This window comes from Seriola lalandi, unplaced genomic scaffold, assembly GCF_002814215.2.
Source record: "Seriola lalandi dorsalis isolate HSWRI2012SDOR001 ecotype SW California unplaced genomic scaffold, Sedor1 jcf7180002054591, whole genome shotgun sequence".
Classification (NCBI taxonomy): domain Eukaryota; kingdom Metazoa; phylum Chordata; class Actinopteri; order Carangiformes; family Carangidae; genus Seriola; species Seriola lalandi.
The window spans coordinates 1,062,560-1,083,713 of NW_019525144.1; the positions used below are offsets into that span (position 1 = coordinate 1,062,560).

Sequence of the window (21,154 nt, forward strand, 5' to 3'; positions counted from 1 at the left end):
TCCACTTCAAACCTCCACGTTGTCACTTTAAACTGCACCATATCCACGAGAACTGCAGACTTGACACTTTGACTTGAGCTGGATAGAACTTGCAAAAATGAGGACTTGAGACTTGACTTGGGCTTGACTGCTGCGTGACTCGACTAACCAAGCTGAACCAAGCAGTTTTCACCTGGTATGATCCCAGAGCAAAAAAAAAAAAAAAACCCCACTTGAACACTTAATTACGAGCCTTTGCACTGAAAGGTTTTATTACAGCTAAGTAAACAACAGTACAAATGACTTGACTTGCAATTTGCTTATAAAGGCTTATTACTTGCATTAAAATAGCTCTGATCAGCGCAACACTACCGCCTTTAAATAACACAATGGATACAGTTAAAGTAGTTTCATATGGGAAAAATGTGTAGGAAAATGGGCTGCTACACCACTTTCTGGATAATACCCTACTGATGCCTTAACTTCCTTTATATAGCTGTGAGAACAAATTACCAAATGGTGGTTTTCACTGGGAGATGAAGCCCCAAAAACTCTGAGAAGTCATTTGAGTCGGCTTTCAGGACACTGGCAGAAACAAGAAATCAATAAGACAAACTGAGAGGAGAGGAAGGGAAAATGTGATTGATTGAGATGAGGATTTAGGCTGTCTGGCTGTACTCAACTTATCACTTCTTTTGGCTCCCCTAACACCATTTCCTCCCCTCCTCCCTCCCACCATCCCTCCCTCTCAGCCTTCCTCCATTTGTACTTTCTTTAAGTCTTTCCTTCCACCCTGACTCTTTCTTCTCTCCACCCTTTTCTTCTTCTTCCACTCTCCTCTCATCAACCCTACATCTTTCTTTCACTTTCTCTTTCCCTGTTTGTCTTCCTATCTCCAAAGGCCCACATAAATTATTATTTCTCCTCAGTACTTTTTTTTTCTTTTTTTTTTACTCTTTGGCTGTGTGAGCAGTGGTCTCACTAGTATCTTGTTTCACTCTAAAATGAGGAAGACTGGACTGTCAATCAAGCATCATATTTTTGGGGTTATTACATTCACTTCCAAAATAGGAATGCCCTACTCTATAGCCAAAGTAAAGTCATTTTAGATTGTGAGTCCGGCTTCCATTTCCATTCAGAAAGCAGTTCAATTTGCAGGTATCACTCTCTTTTGTTTTGGATCTATTTCCTTGATGTTTAAATGAAAGCTTTTGAGTTGGTCCTCCTCAAAAGGAGCCTCGTCCTTTTCAGCAGCTCCAAGTATGACAGTGGGCTGGCCCCAACACATGACAGATGAAAATCCACATTGTTCCGACATTGCTGAATAATAGGCCGACCTTGACAATGGCAGAATTTGCGAGCCAGCTTGTATAGATGGTGTTGAATTGACATTTGTATATCGTGGTAAACATTGTTATTGTTGATGTAACAGATGAGGACAACCCAAAGACAACGTGTTTGCATCAATTTATTTCAGCAGCAGTAAAGCTGATAAATAGTCTGTTTCCTTTCTTGGCCGCAGCAGAAACAAGCACAATACATCCCACCAGCTACACAGACCGCGGATTGTTGCCTTGAGGCAGGCAATTTGATCGCATCAATAGCACGGTGCCTACGCTTCCTGATTGTCAGTCACACAAAAAGTATAAATCCCGCCCACAACTACTTTCCACCTGTCACCATTCATTTCATCTCTCTCTGTCTGACGTTTTCTGACACACAAAAACACCTGGATTTGTTTAATATCTCTACTAGCAGGCAGGATTTCATCAGTATTTAACTTGTGGGTGGTTCCACTTTTCCCATTCTGATGATAAAGTGTCCCAATAACAGAAGCTGAAGTGCAGGCGGAGAAAAGTGAAAACTGTGCACTACGCGGAGTGCTGAATGTGGCCAATCGAAGGGTTAAGCCAGCTGTGACTAACAGGCCCACGCTGGGCCTCTATTGGACCATCTCTGGCAGCCATCCATGATATTGATAGAGCAAGTAGGACAGAGATGTAGACGGAGTTGAAGTTGAAGTGGATTAGCAAGAGGTGGGGGTGGGGTGGGGGGGACAACATGTAATTACCTATTTACCCAGCCTTTAGTGGAAACCTCATCGAAGGCTAATTGAGCGGTGCATTAGTGAGAGGGTCGTAAAGATAGCAGCAGGACTGCAGAGGGAGGGAGATAGAGGAAGATGAGGGATGACCACCAGCTGAGGGGCAAGAAGGTTAAAGATAGAGTTGTAAGGTACAGTGAGAGGAAGGAAAGAACAGGAACGATGAAGAGGAAGTGAAGTAATGTGGCCAAGTGCATGGTGACTCGATGTCAAAGGTGTTTCTCAAGTAACAGTCCTTTATTCATTACATTTAATGTAAAAGTAAATAAGCATCTGCAGTTAACTGTCCTAATGAATCAACAAGGGCAAAAATTATCAGTCAATTATTGGCTAAGTCGCTTCACAGAATTGGCAACTATTTTGACAACTGATTAATCAGTTAAGTAATTTTTCAAGCAAAGATTTCATACATTTGCTAGTTCCAGCTTCTTAAATGTGGCAATTTGCTGCTTTCCCAATTTCAGTTATAATTTCCATTATATTAAAATGAGGGTCAGACAAAAATAGTTTTGGGCTCTAGGAAACTGTGAAGGACATTTTTCACAATTTTCTGACGTTTTTTTTTGTTTTTGTTTTTTTTCTTTACATTAAACAATTATTAATGAATCAATAAAACAATGGACACATTAATCAAGACTGAAAATAATAATATTGCGAAGACTTTTTCCTCTCACAGAGATAAATCACTGATGTCCGTTTAAGCAACATTTCAATGTTCAGGGTGAAGCTCCCTCACGTCTCACTGCTGGGAAATTTAAACAATAGAAGCACATCATATTTGATGAGTTTATTTTATGCTTTGCAAGTAAAATCTGCAAACTAACGAGCGCCTAAAGCCATCAGATAAATGTAAATGGAGTAAAGACTACATTATTCACAAAGTCTCATAAAATGGAAATGTTTGAGTCACAGCACATCAAAACTGCACTTATGCACAGTGCTGGAGTAAAATCCACTTATTTCATACTTCTGATACTACAGTGTATGTGCGTTTGCATGTGTGAGCGTGCGCGTAAGTATTTGTGATCCTCATTGTGGCCATGATACGCCCTGCCTCTAGTGGCCCACACTGTACAGCAGAGAGCCTTTAGTGCTGGGGGGAAAGTGGCACATTGGAGGCAGTCATCTCTGTAATGTGCTTTAGTACATGGATGGATGGAGGAAGGAATAGATCTATGGATGGATGAGCCTGCAGTATGGTTACAGTGTGACTGCTGTGGCCCTGTGACATGCTACACATACTACTATTGGCTACCCGAGGATGGACACACATCAGGAAAAACATATGCACTGACACAGGCACACACACACACACAAATGCGCGCACACACACACACACACACACGCACACAAATGCGTGCGCACACGCACACACACACAGACACAGACACACACACACACACACACACACACTACCAATCTCGTTTGCTGGGTGACCTCCACAAGCAGGTGGAATACAGCAGTAATAATTTACAGGCCTTGAGCGCCTCTCACATCAAATAAAATATGGATTTCCTCCACATTAGAATAGGGCCTAACCCTTCAATAACTGGTCCTTTTATCCACATGGTACTCCAGTTATAACCCATTTCTGACATCCTCTTCAGTTATATACTATCTACACTGGGTGTTCAACAGGTGGAGGTTATTCTTAATTCAAAACAGACAATGGATCCCTGTACCTTGCTCTCTTTTCCCTGTTAATAGTGCACTTCTCTCATTGACAGCATTTAACCATGGTCTCCCAGCCCGAGGCCAGCATGCACCCATTCACAGAAAACAGCCACGAACACATTCAAATTCCTGCAATGACTGAGTGAGCCTCCAGTTTTTTTCTGACTCAGAGGAGGAGAAGGAGGAGGAGGAGGAGGAGGAGGAGGAGGAGTAGGCTGAAGAGGAGGAGGAGGAACCACGGAGCAGTTCATGAACTCTGCTTTATGCATTCACTGAGTTCCATGGTGCACCACAAGTCAAGAGACGGCCTTCCTATTGTGAAAGAAAAACACTTTCCTCTCCAATGAGCACTAGAGTGATGGCTGACTTATGCCTGATAAAGAAGAGCTCGATGTGAATGTAAAAAATCCACACTTCCTCCACGCCTCCCTCAAGGTGAGTTCATGTGGAGTGGACAAATCAAAGCACGATCTCTCCTTTTCATCTATTCAGAGAAAACCCTTAAAGGAGGATCAGAATCTGTTGATATCTGAAAAAGTAAGAAATATTTCAAAAACAGAAACGGTGGCCATTCAACTACAGCATAAAGAACAACAATATAACTCCACCTTGAAGGTCAAAGGGGAGGCGATGGACAGTTGGGTCCAAAAATACATTTCTTGATCAATCTTCTACAATGTCATGTTACATTGGCTGAGAGAGAAGGATGGGGTTACACAACCTTTTTCCTCAGATTGATTTTGGGCAGCAGAGGAGTGGGAGTACATGAGAGTGACTCAAAATACCATGCAGGGAAATGCAAAGACATGAACGCTGCACATGGATCTTTTTTTAAATGACTGTGATGTTTCTTGCCGTGCATGGCAACATACTGAAAACTCCTTGCCAACTGTAAAATCAAATCATCAAGTATTGTAATTAAGGATGCAACATGTGCCTGGAAGTAGATTATATCTTGCATATGATGCTGCCAATTTAAAGCAGGATTAGAAATCTGCTAAAGAAGTACAGTTAAATGCAGCTTCCCCCAATGGAAATGCGTAACTAGACGTCTATGTGAGAAAAAGATGCTAGATTGCGTCTATTGCAAGGATCAAAAAATTTGCCTTGAGCTATTACACACACTTAAACTGAAATGTGTGTGTGTGTTTGTGTGTCACATATGCCAATACTTCTGGTTTTCTGCAGGAATATGTGAACATGCTGTGTAATTTTCCATAACACTGGCTGCTGAGAGTGCAGTGTACACAAAACCTCATATTTTCCATTGGTGGTTACTTTATATGGATGTTAAGTTGCAGAGCTTAGAAGGATGGAGGTCGGACAAATACAGAAAGGGATGAGAGACAAAACACAGAAGGGGAGAGAAGATCTCATGCCTCCAAGTTAAAGAGAGAGAGAGAGAGAGAGAGAGAAGAGAGAGAGAGAGAGAGAGAGAGAGAGAGGGAGAGAGAGAGAGAGAGAGAGAGAGAGAGAGAGCAAAACCCACATCCCCTCTGGCTTGATAATTAAGACTGGGGACAATAAATATGTAATGGGGGCTTTTTCCACCAAGTGCGGCTGCCTCTCCTTCTTGGAGATGGGACCGCAGGGAGACAGGCCCAGGAAGAGCGACTAAGTACACTGGCCATTAAAAATGGATGCAATGAACACCGGCCCTGACTGGCCCCGTCGACCAACCACCCAGAATGTTGTGATGGGAGTTGCCGTGGTTACAGGGCTCCCAAATGGTCCTTGGTTGTCAGGGTGAATCAAATCAGACATCCGAGCGCCAGCACCAGCGCTTCCGCCCTTCCTAGGCCTGCTGCCGCTGGGGGCACCACAACTCAATGATGTCATTGAGAAAGTAAGTTTGGACCTGCAGTGTGTGTGTGTGTGTCTGTGTGTGTGTTTGTACATGTGTGTGTTTGTGTGTGAAAAGGAGAGAGAGGTGGGGGGGGGATGAGCAAGACAGACAAGAGATGGAGAGACTGACATGATTTCCCAAACTGCCTCCAAAAATGTTCTGGTTGCTACTATCAGTGCTCCATCTGTCTCAAGTGGATCCAGCACTTTATATAACAGCAGGGTGACTTATTGAATTCCATTAGTAAGACTACTGTAGTGTTAAACAGGCTTGACCGTCATTTCTCTATGACTACAAAAACATGACTTATCTCCTACATAGATTTAACAGTGATGCATGTCACTGCAAATTTGTTGAAAGGTCATTCAGAGAGAGTGAAAGAAATACTGAGAGCTTTTACTTAAAGCAGTAGTTTGACATTTTGGTTAATATGCTTGTTCGATTTCTGGTGGAGGGTAGATTGATACAGCGCTGCAGCCGGTTATCTTAGCTTAGCAATGAGAATGAAATCGCTTTCAGGGAACAGTAACTTCATCTCCACTGGTTGCCTGGCAACTGCACTCAGCCGATAATCTGGCACACTAGCACCCCATAATACGATGAATTGTAATTTTTACACTTCATGTTTTGTATGATTTAAATATATGAGACAGTATGCGTTAATTAGTGGGCTTTAAAGATGCTGATAGGTGGATTTTGTTACCTGTAGGCAAAGCTAGGCTAGCTATTTCTCAGTGCTTCCAGTCTTTGTGCTAAGCTAACCTAAAACCTGCTGTCTGTAGACTTAGATTGAAGAGACAGAATTGACATCTTCCCATCTAGAGTAACTCTCTGCCAGATAGCAATTACCAAAATAATAATAATAATAAATGATAACTACAATAATGTTTCCCAAAATGTCAAAACACTCCTTTAAGTAAAAAAAGAACTACCACACTGATGAACGTGCTCCACTAGAACTAAATGTCCTGCTTTCAGAATTTAAAGTACAGCTTTATTATCAGCACATGTACTTAAACTATCAAAATACTCAGTGTGCAACATGGACTCTTTTATACTGTTATATTATTTTGTAAATTGTTGTTTTATCACTACATGTAAGCAGCATTTAAAGTCCGACTGAAATCACATTGCATTTTCTTGTCTGCTACAGCAAACATATCTGCCCAGTAAATCACATGTTCTGTCTCCTCCTTTGAGACAAAAGTCAGAAACTGAAATGAAAGAACTTATATTGTATATTATTTGGTTTTATGATGGCGGCCTCTACTTTTGCTTTAATTTGATGGAATATCGTTAGTTCTGTCTACGCAGACGTCCAATTGAATCTTTGTGCAACGCATAAACGTCAGTTTTCTGTCACAGGCAGACAGTCACACACAAGGGCCACAGACTTTTACTCTTTTATTACCACAGCTAGAGACACACTGTCTGCCATCCATGGCTTCTGAGCTACAGCACACATTTGTTTACTTTGTCTCTGCACACCAGTGACAGAGCATTCCCCAAACACATTTTTTTCTCTTCCCTTTAATAGCATAAAACGATTAACAGTAGAATTTAGAAAAACATGTTCACATGTTCAACTTCAAAGATTAGTGTTTTCAGTTGAACCTACAGTGATGTAGCTGGTTGGGATGGAGTGTTGTAAAATCACTATTGCTATCAAAAAAAAAATTCCCTCATAAATGTAGCAAAGTATAAAGTAGCATCAAATAGAAATACTAAGTAAAGTAAATAAGTAAAGTACAAGTACCTCAGACTTGTTCAGAGCAAATGTATTTACATACTTCCCACCACTGTGAGTCAGAGTATGAGGAAACTACAAGACGAGGGAAGAAGTGACTGAATAGTGTATGATGTGTGATGCCGTGCATACGTACAGTATGGACCATATGTGCATGTGTTTCCCTCTGTGTGTGTGTGTGTGTGTGTGTATGTGTGTGTGTGTGTGTGTGTGTGTTTGATCTGTTGGCCTCGGAGGAGAGAAGCGCTGTATGGTGCTGTATACATTTTAATGGCTAGTGACAGCAATGCAGAGCTTGTCTTACAGTAGAAGGGACTGGGGGCCATGAAGAGAATACTGAGGAGGGAAGGGGTACCATGGGGAGCTTTCACTCACAACACACATACAGCCTGACATGAGGCATGCAGTGCACACCAGCATGCATTATAGCCATGTTCTGTTAACAACAGAAATCTGAACACCACCTCTGTGATGATGAAGACTGTTAGAAGTGTTGTGTGGTACCTTGTAGCTTCACGTTTGATAAATGGACAAACCACGCTGGTATACACATGCTCGAGAAAGACGGATGCGGAGAGGCCGCTGTCTGTCAAAGCGAGTCTTCGTTTCTGTGTGCCACTGATGCGCCCCTAATGACGTCATCAATCATGACACTGCGCCAATGGAAGGGATTTAGGACTCAGGGGTCAGGGAGAAAGCCTATAGACCGAATGATACCAGCACTAAAACGCAGGGCATGTACTGTAAATACTCTCAACTGTATAAACTGCTTCCACAGAAGGTCAAAGAACAGCTTCATCACTTTGCCTCCTGGAGCCATGCATTACTTGTGGAATTGATATTAGGGTTAGGTTAAGAAAAAAAAAAAAAAAAGGGCTCATGTATTGAAGTTGCATCCAATAATGTTGAAGTGCTGAATCTACGGATACAATATGATACCCTGACACAGTGTGTTGTGCTTGTCTTTCAGGGTTAGAAATGAGGAAAAACTTCATTACATGCAGCAGCTTCATCCAGACATTTTAGAATGCTGTACCTTGAGTCAAGAGAGTCAGGTTTTTGATGTGCAGCTCATGGTCACACAGGTACGAAATGCAATTTATGTAGAACTGAAGCCACAGAAATACAGGAGACGAAAATTATGCTCCAGTACAAACAATTGAAAGCTTCTTACAGCATGACCATTATATCAATGTAATCTATTACATGCCCGAGATTAGTGGCCCTTTGAAGGGAAGCGGATCTATATATGACATAAATGAGTGATTTAGCTTAAGCAGTGCAAGTCTATTGCATCCATTACATCAGTTTCCCTTCATAGGATTAGCAATACGCGTGACTACGGTTCACCACAGGTTCATCAAAACAATATCCTAGTGTCCCAGGCGGTAAATATAATGCTGTGTGTCATGGGCAGTCGTAAAAATATGTTCAGATATGGAAAATGAAGGATGGTAGAAAAAACACTCATCTATTCCAGTGAGGTGCCGGCTCAAAGGTAGACATCAAAGTAAGGATGAGAGGATCTCTCATAACTCGGATGCAGCTTTTTGACTTTAGTTTTATGAATCAATATTTTAGCACATCTTGACTTTTACCCAATGAAATACAGTTATAAACTATGCCCATCATTCATATCAATCAAAATGTCAACAACAAAAAAGCTGTTAGTAAAGAGCTGATTACAAAACAGCAAATGGCATTACTTACATTTCTGGGGCCGAATTTTATATTTGCTGTAGAGCGGAGTTGGACACTTCAGCATCACATTAGCGCAACTATACTTTTTTTCTTTGTCAGTTCTTAAGAATCAAACACAAACAACGTCCCTCGGACTCACTGCTTTTTGACTAAAGGTGCTTGAGGAAATCTATTTTATAATAGGCCGACATACCAATTTCTCTGCTGCCAATAGTTGGTGTGAGAACATGCAAAGAGCAGAAATTCTGAGAGCATACAAAAGTGTGTCCTTCTGAGCTTTACCTTCAGAAGAAATACCTCCTTTTCTCAAGTCCCTCCTGATCAACAGAAAGCCGCCTCTTCTCTTCTCCTCCTTTTTTACCCTCCTTGAAAGTACACAGCGATAAAAAATGCTTCTTATATAACACAACACAAGCTCACATTGGATAAACACTAATATATTTATATATATATAAAAACAAGACTCATATAATCATAAAGGGACATAATGATCTAATCTGTCACTTCCTCAAAGTCTGATAGGCCAATACATCAGCACATGGAAAGTAATCTATCACGGAACAGCGGCAGGTTATGGCAATGTGCTGATGGATAGGAGCTGTGGATAGAGAGGATGGCAGAGTTGCCCTTGTCGGAGTTATGAAAAGGAGAGGGGAAAGGAGAGGGATTGGGGGTGGGGGGTGGGGGGCTACGAGACCTAAATGTGTTCCGAACAGACTCGTTTGTCACACTTTGTCATCGAGGGATATCAAGGCAGTAAACAGCCTGTGTCTGTGTGTGCGGGTGTGTATCTGTGTGTGGGTGTGTTTGTTTGTGTGTGTGTGTGTGTGTGTGTGTGTGTGTGTGTGTGTGTGTGTGTGTGTGTGTGTGTGTGCATGAAGAGACAGTCAGTGTGTGCTTGGCTAAATATGTGACACTCTGTAATGAGTGTGCATGTGCACTTAATTATCACACTGACTGCACACTAGGGAATGAATATGGTTTATGGGGAAAAAAGAAACACACAATGTATAATATGAATTTGTGTGTGCGCGTTTGCGTGTGTGTGTGTGTGTGCATGAACTCCCATTTAGGCGTATGTATGTGTTGTGGAATCCAAAGCATTTGACCCCAATCTGTGTCTCTGCATTATTTATAGTCCGATGCCAGCTTCCCTTTGTTTGTTTTTCAAAGCATGTCTGAGGAGTCGAAGTGTGGGAAAAAAAAAAAATGCGAGTAAAAAGGAGGAGAGATGACAGCGAAATATGGAGGAGTATTCCAGAAAAACCAGCTGTTTTCTCTCTCTGCTCTCTCTCTCTCCATGGGTAAACACAGCAAATCACATCAAAAGCATTACAGCTAATTGATCGCTCTGGACCTTCCTATACTTTTCCCAGAGGGGTTTAAGCAGTTCGGGATATATAGTTGGCGCAGACGGTCTGCAGCGCGGGATTTCACAGTGACACTCTGCACCACTCTACACACCAATAAATGCACTTTACACTCCCTTCTCTCTTAATATCTGACGCACACACACTCATGCTTACACACATCACAGTCCCCTTTCCTGGGCCTGGCTGGCAGGGCAACAGTGTGTATCCTCAGAGACCTGCTGGGCCAAATCAATGGCAGCCAGCAGCCTTCTACAATGAGCGCCACCATTTTACTGGCTGCCACCCAGCGCAGCAGAGAAGCAGCTAAATAGTCTATGAGGAGAGGAGAGGAGAGCAGAGCGGCACGACTAGGCTGCTTACAATGAGCACACGCTACAACAGGAAAAAATATCACTGTGTTGCAGGGTGTGTGAGTGTGTGTGTTTTCTGTGTGTGTGCATGTGCTGGGTATTCAATTTGTTGAGCTTAATGTATGCTGCTTGTGTGGTTGTGTGCACTTGTGTGCACGCATGAGTTGGGCAGTCCATTTGGGGTAAGCAAGCTTATCATAAACTGCACTCACTTGTGCATGTGTGTATGAGAGAGACAGAGTGTGTGTTGCCTGTGCGAGTTGAAGCCAACACGGAAGTTGACTGCTGAATTCCAATCAGAGAGATGTAGCTTTGCAATTCTCATTCGGATGATTGTTCTCTTTCATGTGGTCTAGCAGCATACGTTAAGCTCGCCTGCAAATAAATCCCCCTCCCCTCCCCTACACACACACACACACACACATACACACACACACACACACACACACACACACACATTATTTGTCATCATGTCTCTCCTTCTCACACACGTATACACAAGCTTCTGGCATGGCAGGCTGGTTTCTAATCGGTGAATCAGCATATCAGCCAAGAAATGTCAGATTATGTTATAATCCTGCGTTTCAGTGCCTTTAACTCTGTACACACATACTGTATGCGTGTGTCATACTTTTGACAGTGCCCCATTATGTCTGCCTCTCAGTGAAAAGGGACGCAGCACAGATGCGCACAATCTCACACAAACAAACGCACCCTCATGCACGTGGACGTGCACACACGCACTTGGGAGTACAGACAGTTTCAGGGTCAGGAGGTGACGGAGCTGTGCAGGAGGACGGGGATCAATCTGTGTCGTGACTGAGTTCTGAACCTGACTGAAGTCTCACTGTGTCGCTTCTAGAAAAACACACGCCGCTAAACAACAAGTGAAGGCCAATTAAGTTTGTATAATTAACTTATTTGATGACCAGGAGCTGCTTAATTTAAAAGCAGGAATTTGTATAAATATATTAATTAAATGTTTAGTGTTTAGGGGTTTGAAAAGCATCACAAAGAGCTGGATTTGGTATAGAGGAAAATGTTTCTTCATAAACCCAGATGATGTTTTTCTCACCAACCCCTATCATCTCACCAACACAAATCCTTCTTTCTTCATTTATGAATTATATGTATTGGTTTGCTATATGCTTACTCAGTGTTAAACTTTAAACTAATAATAATAATAATTAATGGTAATAAGTTTTTTTTTTTTTTTTTTTTTAAAGGGCTCCATTGAAAAATACTCTACAGTTTATTGATGTTCAAGCAGAGACAGAAGCAGAGCCCCCGTCTGCAACTCTAGAACACAACCTTGTTATTTTCAATAAACGTATTACAGGAGCCTCTTATGAAAGGCGCGGGGGAGGCTGGCAGTTGGTTAGGTGTCTCTTTGCTTTGGCCGGGAGATTCAGAGGATGCAGAGGGAAGATGATGCCAATCTCTACACCAGGGGATGTATTAAATGACGGCTCTAATTTAATACTGAGATATTGAGAGACCTGCGAAAGCACTTCCTGTGTCTAAAGGCCATCCCAGAAATGAGTAGTTGGGGATTGCTGAGTAGGGGGGTTTGGGATACATTAGAGAGGAAATGATTTCATAGTGCACGCTTACAAGCCGAAGGATGGGCACAGTGTAATTATGCAAACACTCTTTGTCGGTATGTGTTTACCTAATGCACTGGCATGTCTTATGATATTAGTGCTTCTATTATGTTTATTATATGGACTGTGACATCATATGATTTTACAAGTTTCCCCACACAAGTTTATGACCACGCATGTTCCATGAGACATAAACGTGTGCAGACCTGCAGTTTGTTAAGCATGCATACATGCACTGTATGAGCCCGTGGCATACACACACTGACATGCGGGCATTCTCATAAGCAAATAAATGAACCACACACCCTAAATCCACCAGATACATCAGGATGTTTCAGGTCAGGTTTGTAATATTTGCATTCAAGCCTGTGGCATCCTGTCTTCTGAGGACAGCGCATGTCTAGTAATTTTGAATGTTTGGTGCTTGTAAAGAGATTATTCATCCTCATGTGCATATACACACACATCCACAAACACACACACATACGCCTGCACAGGGACGGACACACGAAGATGCACACACGCCCAAACACTCATACAGACCACATGGCGCACCTGATACTCACATCCTGTACACTTTTAGACATCATCGAAGGTCAGTTTTTACTGCAATCGTTACACACAGAAAGCCCTTACACAATCATGACTAACAGTAAAGGCAAAAAAAACTGTGCACACATTTTCGCAAACACACACACACTAACTCGCATCACACATCATTTAATCCCAGGTGCCTCAGGGAGTCTGAGGGAAATGGGGAGGCAGAACATAATTCCTGAACATGAACAACAAGAAATGGGATTTGTGTCGGACTCTCAGCCCCCCCAGAGAGAAGGAGAGGGGAGAAAACGGACGACAACAGGATGAAGGATAAACGCAGGGACAAAAGAAAAAAAGCTCAGCTCAACAGTCTTATCCTGATTCAATTGGCAAAAACAAACAAAAGAGACAATCAAAGTCATTAATTACAAATCTACAGACAAACAGTGGTGAGGGCTAATCCTGGACAGGCAGAAGAATTTGGAGCAGAGAGACACTAATAGAATTAATGTGCGGCGGGTGCTTGGTGGGAGCCATTTTGAGGCGCCCAGTTGCTGCTTGGCCCTGCTGTTTGTGAATGGAGAGGTTGTGAGACTGGGCCAAGGACTGAAGCTCTGCAACGGCAGGGACAGCGGAGGTAAAGACTCCTGCAGAGGGCACAGAGCAAACACTCTCTGCTCATATAATGGACTGGAAAATTCCACGCTTTAGCTTGAAGTATTCATCCGTGAAATGTTCATATAAATGTCTGATTTGCTACTCCGTCGCTGATTGATATAACACAATGGTGATTCACATTGAGTTCACAGAAAAGGCTTTTACAGTTATTGTTCTTAACACCTGCAGATACAGAGCTCTTTCCAAGGGGGGGAAAAAAAAACAACTCTGGCACATGAAGTATTTCCTGGAGCAGCAAAAGCGGTTAAAAGAGTTAGCGTGAGCAGTGATAGCTGCCACAGCTGAATAAAGAAAAGAGCGCCACCTACAGAAAGTTATTTATGAGAAGAAAAAAAAGAAGAAAGGAGAAAACAAAGGCAAATAACCACCCATACTGTTTGACTGACAAGTAATCTCTGGGAAAATACCACAGCAGTGACCGCTTAGTGCCAAAGATGTTGCCAAAAGAAAAAGAGGAACAAAAAAACAAAGGTTTGGATGACTGCCAATCTGAATGTGAATAAAGTTACATATTCAATCTCTTCATAAACTGGAGCAAACGCTGGGTGAAGGCCCTATCCTTGGATCTATACGCTGAAAGAAGAAGGAAAAAAAGCAACTCGTGACCGCGATTTCACAGACATCAGCTCAGTTTTATGGCTTTGTCAAAGGGACAGTGATTAAAGACGGGAATAATAAGATGTAATGCAAACACATGTCACACAGGCGCCACTGTATGGAGAAGGGAGAAGGGGGGGGGGTGTGGTGAGAGAGGAGAGGGCAAAGCCAAAAAACGAAAGGAAATTAAAATATATAAATTATAAAATGAATAAATAGCTTTAGAAATGCGAGAGGACAGAGGACCTAGAGGGCCAAAGGAGAACAGCTGCAAACAGCAGCAAATCCTCTGGCAGAGAGGAATAAGTGATGTGGAAGTCCTGCAGCCGTGCCACTAAGCTCCCGCTGCAGATTAAACTGTATAGTAGTAAGAAGGAGTAGGGGAGGCAAGGAGGGGAGAGACAGATAGAGGGAGAGAAAGAGAAAGAGAACTGCAGAGGGAAAATAAGGCTTTGTGGTCTGGCACCAGTTTGCTATGTCAAACCATCATGCGTGCCATGGCGATGGAAGGCTGGGGAGATGGAGCACAGCACTGGCGAGAAAGAGACGGGAGAGGGGGGGGACATAATTGAAGAGTAGGATGGAGAGAATAAGACAAGAGACAATACATGTGAGGAGAGAGTGGGAAGAGGAAGGAAACACTTCAGCCTTGACTGTGGAGGGCTCAACATGTTTGGCTCGGATTGTGTGTCTGTCTGTTTGTGTGTGTAAGTGTGGTTGGAAAATAGAATTGTTGTGGTTGTTGCCTGGCTCCTTCAGAGTGTCTCCCTCTGATTGGAACATGAAGGGGAGGGTGGGGTGGGGTGGGGGGGTGTATGTAAGGGATCGCCCCAACCACAAGCCCTCTCGCTGTCATTGTCTCTCTCTCTCTCTCTCTCTCTGTCTCTCTCTCTCTTTCCTCTATATTTGTCTGCTCCTCATTACACATATCCCATATCTCATGCCTTTTCTCTGAAAAATACAACACGCATGAACACACACACACACACACAGACACACACACACACACACAGCACATGTAATAAATATGGAAATCTGATGCCAGCGCATCTCTATAATGGAATAGTAAGCAGAACACTGCTAAAAATGTCCGTGAGCGAAAATGTTGTTTGCTTGCTACGTTGTTGCCACTACAACACTTTGATAACAAAAATCAAAATAAAAAAGGGAAGAAACAAGGAAGAGATCTTGTAACGACACACGGAAAAGACTGAGCGAGAGCAAAAGAGGAGAACAGAGAGAAAGATAGCAACAGAAAGAAGACACCAACAGAGAGAACAAACCTGCCTGAGCGGAGAACAGATGAAGGGAGGAAAGTCTTAAGTTAAATTTTTAATATCTCACCATATGCTCCTCTCCACAGGTGAAGACATCTTTGCTATTAATTACCAATTCACAGCTTGTATGTGGGTGTGATTGCGTGATGGATGGATAAAAAAAGAAAGAAGCTAAGAGAGTGAGTGGAGGAAAGAGAAGGGTGTTAAAAAAAAGGGACAATAAGGTGTAACGTGAGCAAATAGATCAAAGAGGAAACAAACGAGATGACAGAAATACATATTATTGATTAGGCTTAGGTGTTCGGAGAAGTATGGGAAAGTTAGAGCAGGGGGCAATCTAGAAGTCAGACAGTGAAAAACACAGGAAGGCAGAGACACGGGTGAACCAACGGACAGATGATAGGGAGAGCCGAGACGGATTCGAAGCTGTCCCCTCCGACTGTCAGGTAAATCAATAGCATCGCTGCGCCTCCTCCTCCACACCCCTCAGCTGCTCGTCCACCTCCTCCCCTGCTCTCGGCTCCACATCCTATCACTTCTGCAAGCGGCTACGCAGCTGGATGCTGACTAACTGTAGCTGGACCAGGAACCTCCCGCCTGCCCACTCTGACTGTTACAGCCTGTTTTCACCACAAGTCTGTCTCTCAGAATAGCCTCTTTGAAAAACCTTTACATATGCAGTTTGATTCTAGAGAAGCAGCCCTAAAACTGCAGTTGAAACAGTGAATAAAAATTGTAGGTATGCTTGTATTCTTACTCCTCTGAATGATCAGGCAATAAATAAGCCCCACTTCTGATAAAGAAAAAAAAAAAAGAAAAAAAGAAAAAGCTTTTATAAAAAGGAAAACTTGTCTTTTCTGTGTTGTTCTGTTCTATATAATCTTGTGTTTTTTGTTTCTTGGCCAGGTTCTTTGTTTGTAGCAGGACAAGTTTACCCGGGCAGCAATTTGGCTCTGGTGACCTGCTCATGTCTTCCTGGTTTAGACTGCATTGGCCTGGTCTGTGGGAACCAAAAGCGCAGTCACTATAATTAACATCCAACTCATAACATTGCTGACCTTAAAATCACCCCTCCTAACCTGAGCCTACCCTCAGGGCAACAGCATGGACACGACATATACGCATACATGCGCAGGCACAGCGCTATGCATTTGTGCACACAGAAATGCGCTGACAAACATGTAATACACACACACACACACACACACACACACACACACACACACACACACACAAACACACACGCTCACACAGCTGGCTCTGCAGACACTGGCATCCATCACATCTTGCGAAACTTAATCTCTCTGAGAGGAGGAGAACAGCTGCAGTGGCACGCAAGTGCACATGCACGCACACACGTGCACATGTATACGCACACACAGCACGTAAACACCGTGGAAGATCAGCTGGGGTAAAGCACTTGTTCATCCACAGACTGGCATGTGACAAGGCACCTCTGAACTTAGAGCAGCAGGCTATGGTCGTAAAACAGGTTGTAGTCCACTCGCCTAATGTGCCCAAACATATACGCACAGAGCGCAACAGAATCAGTTCTTGTGCTGAAATTTCCAAAATCTAAACATTTTTTACATTAAATGCAAATTTTTCTAAACTTCAGGACAGTCACCTTCATATATATATACTAAAAAATTTAGCCAAAAAAAAAAGAAGAGGAGAAAAAGAAAACATTTAACTTAACACATGCGTTTAAATATTATGTTCATGTATCAATCATTTGGTCATTTAAGTTAATATCATTTAAATGTTCCACTCTAGAAACAAAACATCACATATGGCTCCCACTGTGGGATTTTCATTGCAACACTTCATATGGATCAAACCAAATACATCAACTGCATATGTTAGCTCTGGCAAACACATGAAGCCTCTCTCTCTCTCTCTCTTTCTCTCTCCCTGTGTCTCTACATATAGACTATATCTCACATACTGAAGCCTAACTGTTGTAAAGTGCTTGCGTGATTGATTTGTGAGTTAGTGAGGTCTGTAATGCTGCCATAGACAGTGTTTGAGCAAGACTGCTGACTACTCTGTAACACACACACACACACACACACACACACACACACACACATCAGCACATTACAGCACATTACAGCCACTGAGTTATGGCATCAAAACCAATATAACTCTGAGGCCCATCAAAATCAAAACTGTCAAATACAAACTGTTTGCAATCATTACATCTCACAGGTGTAAGCAGGAAAACTGTGCATGCAGTGCTTCATGGAAAATAGCTATAATATTTTTTTTTTCATTTCCAATCACCTCTTTAAATTGTGTCTGAACGGATTGGATACAGGCTGGTGGAGGGAAATCCATAGACAGAAATTCACCCCCGTAATCCACTGTAGCCTATTTGAGTCTAAAGTGTTCATGCAGTTTTGCATAAATTCCCAGACAGCCCACTCAAAAAAAAAAAAAAAAAAAAAAAAAAAAAACTGGCTGAACTAACTGACAGCCATTAACAAATCCTTACTGCTTTGTGTCTGTATACACCATTAAATGTCCGTCCTGGCTGCTCTGTGCCGGTGGCATTGGTTCAGTCGTGAGAAAATACCTCTGAGCATGTTTTGAGGGGGAGCACCAAACCCCAGTGCAAACCAAGCGGTTTACAGCCTCTTTAATCTCTCATCAGCATTAAAGAGAAAAAAAAAACTCATTTCAAGAGCTGCTCTATAATGAAAGGAACTGTAATAATCTTACAGTAAATTTGCAAGGATGCAATGCAATAATCAGAAGACAACTGAATTTACTGTGTTAATATTTCTATGGCACCACAGGAAATAAAGAACAAGCTCAGTATTAGGCTATGGTGACAGTCATTTAGTACTGTAAGCCCTTATATAAATAACACCATGAAAGCCATGACAGATCATGATAAATATCATTGATTGGGCCAAATTAAGATCAATGTGAACTCACTGGTGACTGGCTCAGACACGCTCTAAGTGCTGAATTAGGGACCATAATAGAAATATCACAGTGATTTTCCATTAGTGCGACTTCAAAACCAAGGCGACCACCTGAAACACCAATAAAACAACTAACTGTTCATGCAGGCGGGGGGGGGGGGGGGGGGGGAGAGAAATAAGGCAGATAATAGGTGTCAGTTAAATGTTTAATACCGGAGGACTGACACGCACGCACACACGCACACACACACACACACACACACACACACACACACATCTGAATGGTTAAGGGCAGAAGATGCGTTATGGACGGGAATAGATCACCAGAAGTTAATGCTCTGCTGTGCATGTCAACAATAACAAAAAAAACTACACAGAGATATCATGAGACGCGCTCACCATATCAGCACCCTGCCCTGCGCCGTCGTTGGAAAAACTCGCAGCGTGAATGGGGGATTCAAGCTCTCCGTCCGTCGTCTGTCTGTGTAACATCCACCGTGGCTGCAGCCGCTCTGCCCAAATAATCCAGCACCGCGCGTCTGCGTTCCTCTCTCTCTCTCTCTCTCTCCCTCTCTCTCTCTCTCTCTCTCAATCGCACTCTCTCGCTCCAATAATTTCCTACCCGGTGTGTGTATACGACTCGGTAAGGTAGCTGCTAAATCGCCCCCCCTCCCCAGGCGTGTGTGTGCGTGTGTGTCTGTGTGTGTGTGTGTGTTTGTATGTGTGTGTGTGTGTGCGCGCGCGCGTGTGTTTGTGGTGGCTGGAGTGAAGTTGGTGCTGATTTAAAGCTGCAGACCCCGCGCGCGTAATCCCTGCGACGTTATGCTGGGGGAGTCCATAATGTAGTGTGGAGAGATGTGGAGTCGCCTGAAGGACTCCGGTTTGCTTTTGTCGTCACTCCCTCGTCCCGGTAGGAGATGAAATCGTCCCGGTGGACACGAGGGGATAGGAGCACGGATCAATGAATCAATCTTAAACCATTCGGTCACACGTTGTATTCAGATTTAATATTGTATTACATCAACAGGGGCGAAACAGCCATTGCACTTCAATCAAACTCAGCTTCAAATAAGGACAATAAATCAGATATGTCAGCCCAGAATGAAGTAATTATCTAACTCCACTGGCAATATTTTTTTTTCTCAAGTTATTTTGTGAAAATTAAAACTCAATTCTAGATAAAATCTCCACTGAGGTTTCTCAACAGATTGTAAAGGCTCTCTGGGATGTTTGGTTTTTGGAGATTAGGGAAAGGGGCAATCACAGGCACAATTTATCTGTGGAGACAAGTGGAGTCGATTTAATCTCGAATGAGGAGCTGCTCCTTGATAAACTTGGATATTGCCAGGGCATTTCACGTTAGTTAGGCAAACAGTTTCCAAATTGCTGTCTACAGGAACATAAATGAGTCCATGAGGGGATTTCAAATGGCTGACAGAAGAAAAAAAAAAATTATATTTCACAATTATTTAGCAGAATAAATGTGAGGATGTTAACAGCTTTACAGTACAGCACAGATAGTAGGATGAATCTGAAATAAAAATCAAAAATCTTCCCAGATGGGACTGCTTAGAGCGCTTAGGGACGTGATTAAACCAGTATGAAAGTGAGTGATTTAGCTTTGTGTATTAGGACTTGTAGTGCAAATGGAGTCTAGTTCTACTGCATGAATTCTGTCGAAATAAACTGTCTGTTTATCTGTATCCTGAGTAGTCATACAGTTTGAAAGATATTGTGCTTGTGGGCACATTCCCATAACTAACACATGAAGCTGGCAAGAGCAAGAGCATTTGTTGTCTGCATGCTATGATGTGCGCTCAATGTAAAGGGTATGTAGTGTTTGGAGTGAAACAAACCTGTGAGAGTTCCAGGAATAACTGTGTTCACAGAGAGACAGGAAGTCAGCAAAAGAGGGAGAAAAGGGGAAGACAGACTCCAACACCAGTTTTCATTCTTTGAGCACATGCTTGCACACACACACACACACACACACACACACACACACACACACACACACACACACACACACACACACACCCATAGACTTATTTGGGTGTGCTGACCTAGAACACCAAACACAATCAGTGGTGGAGCAGATTCCCATCAGCGCAATGTAAATGAGATGGAGAAGCATAAACGTGCTTTTGTTGCAGAAACTCCTCAGCTCAGTGGGTACAAGAAAACACAACCTCAGGCTGAGGAAACACACACACACACACACACACGGATGCAAGCTTTCACACACACCAGAGACAGATGTGTATGCCCACACATACACAATGGAGTTGTGTCCGCTCTCATAGTCACACACAGACACTCAAAAGATAATAACTCGGCTCATAGGAGATAAGGGATTTTGCTATCAAGATAACTTCACTGGCTAAAATAGAATCTAGTGATGTATTTGATGGGCCTCATGACATAGCACCACACTGTGCACACACACACACACACACACACACACACACAAAGCATTATGTACAGACAATGCAGAGGATGTACACCTCCAATGAATACGTCCAATGTCGCAAGTTTTGTTGCATATGATGTTGTCGCTTCACACCCCGGGGCCCTCTCACTGTCAACACATATCCACACTGCTGTCTGGCAGCTCTTGATTAAATATTCAAGTGATCCACTGATAAATATGTATGCTTATATGGGTTCAATATTCAGTGTGTGTGAATGTATGTGCATGGATGCTTTCTATATGTGAAAACACACGATTGTCCACACACGTGCAATCGGGTT

General features: G+C 42.7%; 1 protein-coding gene across 1 annotated transcript in view; it reads right to left on the reverse strand.

Annotated features, from left to right (window-relative positions):
- Nucleotides 1-19,074, reverse strand: part of ptprdb (protein tyrosine phosphatase receptor type Db) — an 89,616-nt gene extending 70,542 nt beyond the window's left edge. Inside the window, exon 1 of the mRNA XM_087177365.1 lies at nucleotides 18,803-19,074. The gene's annotated coding sequence lies outside the window, so the exon portion shown is untranslated. The remainder of the gene's footprint in view (nucleotides 1-18,802) is intronic.
- Between the last annotated feature and the right edge of the window lie 2,080 nt (nucleotides 19,075-21,154).